This window comes from Balaenoptera ricei, chromosome 3 (assembly GCF_028023285.1).
Source record: "Balaenoptera ricei isolate mBalRic1 chromosome 3, mBalRic1.hap2, whole genome shotgun sequence".
NCBI lineage: Eukaryota > Metazoa > Chordata > Mammalia > Artiodactyla > Balaenopteridae > Balaenoptera > Balaenoptera ricei.
The window spans coordinates 73,684,272-73,689,593 of NC_082641.1; the positions used below are offsets into that span (position 1 = coordinate 73,684,272).

Consider the following 5,322-nt stretch of genomic DNA (forward strand, 5'->3'; position numbering starts at 1 on the left):
TTTCATCTGTACAACTCAAAAGACACACATTTATTTAGTGTTGGCCAATATGAAGGCTTTAGGCTAATCTTTGCTTGCAAAGAAAAGATCACATTTAATCTGGCATAACAGGGACTCTGTTTCTATTTTGCCAGTTAGCCCCCAGTAAACAGCTCTAATTAGAAACTTTGGAGTACTCTTCTTTAATCTCCTTAATACTGCAAATATCATGAAAACCACAATGAGGAGCTGGAGGCAACATAAAGAAGATTATTGGTGTCCACAAGTAGCATAACAAGAGTGATTCTCCCTTTTGCACCCATTGGCAATTTGGATTGTCCAGAAGGGAAGAATGATTCAGCTTGAAACACAGGACAATAATGATAGCTGAAAAAATCAACTGAAATAAGCTGAAAAGAGCTTCATTACATTTCAAGAGTACATATTTTGTTCATCATGAATGCAGACTACTATTTCAGGTTGTCTTAGTATGGCGGCTGTAGGCAGTATGTGTTCTCCCATCAATATATTCATGGTAGTTATGTTCCTTCGGTTGTAAGCAATGGAAACCAACTGGAGCTAACTCTTGGCCCCATTAAAAAATAGTTAGTAATAAATTATAATAAAATAATAGAAAATAATGAACTAAAAAGAGTAAGTTAAAAATAAGGGCTTCCCTGGTGGTGCAGTGGTTGAGAATCCGCCTGCCAATGAAGGGGACACGGGTTCGAGCCCTGGTCTGGGAAGATCCCACATGGTGCGGAGCAACTAGGCCCGTGAGCCACAACTACTGAGCCTGCACGTCTGGAGCCTGTGCTTCGCAACAACAGAGGCCGCGATAGTGAGAGGCCAGCGCACCGCGATGTAGAGTGGCCCCCGCTCGCCGCAACTAGAGAAAGCCCTCGCACAGAAACGAAGACCCAATGCAGCCAAAAATAAATAAATAAATAAATTTATTTATTTATTTAAAAAAAAAAAACATTGAAATTTTACATTTTAAAATAAATTAATATTTGGAAAGATACTGAGTAGCTCTCAGAATAAAAGAAAGAGTTAAACAATTGGGACTTGGGAAGACTGTAACTAGGGTTACTCTGGTATTCTCCGTGCTGAAACAAACAAACAAACAAAAAGACCTGGTTGGTGTCTTTGAGCACTGCCACTGAAATGACTCAGCTTCAACCACTTCTGCATTTTTGAGACTCACCCAGATTCAGATGTGCAGGACAGAAAGTAAACAGTCATGTGTTTTAGCCTTGGGAGGAAGGGGGAAGGGAAACCCTGTGGTTGACAGTCCTGCACAAAAATGTTGAAGTGAATGACGAGAGCTTTCTCAAAGGAAAGAGGGAAAATGCATGCTGAGCAAACAAAATCAGGTGCCCACTACAGACTGTCAAGGGCTCTTAAAAAGACGTTACTCTCTTGGAGCTGCCTCTCTGGTCCTATTCTTATCCTTTCCTGCGGTTATAAGGATTCCCTTCATTTTCTTGCCCTGGTCCTAAGGTATTTTCAGTTTGCCCATCAATGTGGTTATAGTTTTAGCTGTAAGTATTTTTTTTTCCTCTATTTTAGGGCTTAATTTTTATGGTCAAACTAATCTTTGTGGTAGAATTTTCTCTTACCCTGTACCATTAATAGATTAAAACACGTGAGATTTTGTATATTTGTCCAATAGTATTTCATAGCTTGATTATCATAATTAATAACTACTAAGTACTTCCTAGGAACTCAGTATCATGTAGAAAGGGTGGCAAAGAAAGTTGGTTTTGGAAAGAGTTCATTATCCAGCTGAGAGAATACGAGATAAAAGTGTGAAATAACAGTCAATGGGAGAGAATAGTTTATAATTATTTTATAAAATGTGATCAGGTTATTTCAAAACAATACTTATTTTTAATGTTATTTTTCACATAATGCATTTCTACTTATTGAAAATGGAATTTCCACATCTTCCTGTCGTGGGTTGAATTGTGTCCCCCAAAGAGATATGGTGAAGCCCTAACCCCTGATACCTGTGTATGACCTTATTTGGAAATAGAGTCTTTGGAGATGTAATCAATTCAGCATGAGTTCATTAGGGTGGGCCATCATCCAGTATGACTGATGTCCTTATAAGAAGAAATGTAAAGGCAGAGAGAGACACACAGGAAGAATGCCATGTTATGACAGGGGCAAAGATAGGAATGATGCAGCTATAAGCCAAGGAATACCAAGGATCCACCGTGACTATCACTAGAAGCTAAGAAGAATTCTACTCAGTCTCAGGGAAAGCATGGCCCTGATGATACCTTGATTTTGACTTCTGGCCTCCAGAACTGTGGAAGAATAAATATCTATTGTTATAAACCACTTAGTTTATGGTACTTTGTTACAGCGGCCCTAGGAAGGAAACAAATATACCCCACTTCTGTCTCTTCTCTTTTCCTCCACCAGCCGCAGATTATAACTCTTACCATTACTATAAGACAGCCCCTCCCAAATTTTAATATACATACAAATTGCTTGGGGATCTTACTAAAGTGTTGATTCTAAGTCAGTAGTTCTAGGTGGGACCTGAGAGTCTGCATTTCTTATAAGTTCCCAGGTGATGTACATGCTGCTGGTCCAGAAACCTCACTTGGAGAAGCAAGGCTATATAAGAAAGTCAGCGTGGAGACGCCCCTGTCAGGTGTGTGTCAGATCTAAGCTTTTTGACACAATGCTAACAATGATGAAGTGAAAAACTTACCCAGTGAGACAAAAAGAAAATGAGTAAATAGAATATCCAAAGAAAAAGAATAAGAAACATTTCAAAATCAACTCCCAGATTATTCTCCAACCATCCACCATTCTCCCCACCCCCGCCCCTCCAAAGATTTAGAATACAAATATTTCAAACTTGCTTTCTGAAGAAGTGAATTTACCAATATAATAGTAAGTTGATATTTTATGTGGTCATTTTTAACTTTATTTTTTAAATGGTGATTTCAAAAGCAAACAGTGCAGGGGACTTCCCTGGTGGCACAGGAGATAAGACTCCGTGCTCCCAATGCAGGGAGCCCAGGTTTGATCCCTGGTCAGGGAACTAGATCCCACATGCATGCTGCAACTAAGAGTTCGCATGCCAGAACTGAGGAGGCTGCCTGCCACAACTGAGGAGCCCACATGCCACAACTAAGGAGCCCGCCTGCCGCAACTAAGACCCAGTGCAACCAAATAAATAAATAATAATTAAAAAAAAAAAAAGCAAACAGTGCAGACTGAGAGATGAGTGAACACCATAGAACAACACAGGCCAACCACCCTGCAGTTAATGACATTTTTATTGTATTTGGGAATAGTCGCCTTTTGCAAAGGAACAGAGACTAACTTTCAGAGCTTTTCAAACTGCCTGTTCTTGGACTTCACCTTCAGATAGTGATTCTTTAGGCCTAGGGTCTGGCCCAGGGATTAGAATGTTTTAAGGCTCAGTGGGTAATTCTAATGCAAAGTCAGGTTTGGGAAATACTGGTCCAAAATAAGAAAATGTACTCAATAGGTACTTCATTTTATTCTATACCTGAATTTCTAATGAAAAAGAAAAAAATCTGCCAATATTAATACACAGTTAAAGCAAACACAGTATTATATATAAAACTAATTTTAGAAATATGATTACCTGGCATCAGAACTTCAATATCAATTTTAGAACAGAGTGTTCTTGATTATAAAGATTTCTCCTAGTCTTCACAGAATAATATCTCATACCCTCATCCTCTGCCTAGTAGTTTACAAACCTAAGTATACATTGGAATTCCATATGGGCTGACTTCCAGGCCCCAGCCCAGGACATTCTGAGTCGGCAGTTTGAAGTGGGGTCTAAGAACCTGCCTTTTGGCCACGTATCGCTGGCACTCTCCATACAGGTGGCCGGTGGGCTACAGCTGGAGAAATACTGCCTTGGTATTGCTCTCTGTGCTGAACCCTGCAGAGGAAGAAATGAACATGACTGCTCAAGAATCTGGCTATTAACAATCTAAATCTATCCCAGGGCCTTGCAAAGGGTAGTGACAGACTGAAAATGAGCATGGCATCTAATCAGCAAGCGAGATGGCAGATAAGGACGTCTTTATGAAGTGTTCCCTAGTTTTTACAGTAAGCCACCCAAGGCCCACACATAATGCCAAGTTCCAACCTGATTTGCGTCACCGCAGTTGTGGGTTTGGGCCAAGGCTAGTTATCAGACATATTGAAAAGATAACCTCCCCAAATGTGGGACCAAATAAGACGCGAGCTCGGTGCGCCTGAAGCAAAAATCTGAGTGGAGGTCATCTCTAAGTCACTGTGGAAGGACGACGTTAGGGATTTGTTCCAACAAGCCTTTGAAAGAATTTGATCAGTGGACTATGGAGCTCTTAAAGTCAAAGACAACAAAGCCAGTTAATTCCCTGCTTGATCGGGATTCAAAAGCTATAAAAATCTGTCCCGCTCTGTTGAAAGCGCCAGGACTGGTCCGCGTGCAGGAAAAGACGAGGGAGCAGGCGTCTGCGAGAACTGGCTGAGCGCGCGGACCGGGAAATCCACCGGCAGCGGGTGCGGTGAGTCAGCGCTGAGTCACGCCGGGCGCTACGTGCCGGCCAAGGCGCCCCAGCCCTACGCGCAGCCGCTCGCGCAGCCGAGCTCCGGGCTTCCTGGAAAACCCTCCCCGAGCCGTTTTCCCCCAGGTCCCCACCCCGGACCCCCGCGGTCACACACTCACTCGCCTGCACGCACGCCTCCTCGTCCCAGCCTGGTGACATCTAGACTTCAGCACCGAAGAGTCACAGATGACAGTCGGTGACAGAGCTCCGGCGGATGCTTCAATCCCATGTGTTTCCTCAAGACCGAGATTCCAGTTGCTCTGGCTTTTTTCGTGTTTGTTAGTTTTTTTTCATTTCTTTTTTTTTTTTTTTTTTCCCCTGGCAGGGGAGTAACGCACTGATCTTTTTATAGTTTCCAGTATTTTAAATGAACCTCAGGAAGAATGGATTAATAAAACATGTGTTGAAAATTATGCATCAAATGGTCACACTGCTTTGGGGTCTAAAATTATTACAATGTGACTACGGTTAGAGCTTTGAATGCTGGGTAACTGGAGAAAAAGACTAACTCTGTTCTGATTTGCTTTTTGTTAGTGAAAAAAAATCTTTGCTGGTTTGTCCAATCACCTTTCTAATAACTAAATTATTTTGAAGACTGGAGACGTGTTTGGTAGCGATTTGATGTGAGGTTACCAAAGAACGGGGAGCCATGTTTTTGTGTATCCTATAATATCCCACTGTCCTGAGGTACAGATGATACTTTGTTGGTCTTACAAAATATGGCAATGATTGCATTTGTGCTGAA

At 41.7% G+C, this 5,322-nt stretch overlaps 1 long non-coding RNA gene across 1 annotated transcript; it reads left to right on the plus strand.

The window, feature by feature from the left end:
• Positions 1 to 4,198: 4,198 nt before the first annotated feature.
• LOC132363694 (uncharacterized) lies at positions 4,199 to 4,990 on the plus strand. The gene is made up of 2 exons (XR_009502643.1): positions 4,199 to 4,535; positions 4,662 to 4,990. It is a non-coding gene; the product is annotated as an uncharacterized LOC132363694 (long non-coding RNA).
• The last annotated feature ends 332 nt before the right edge of the window (positions 4,991 to 5,322 follow it).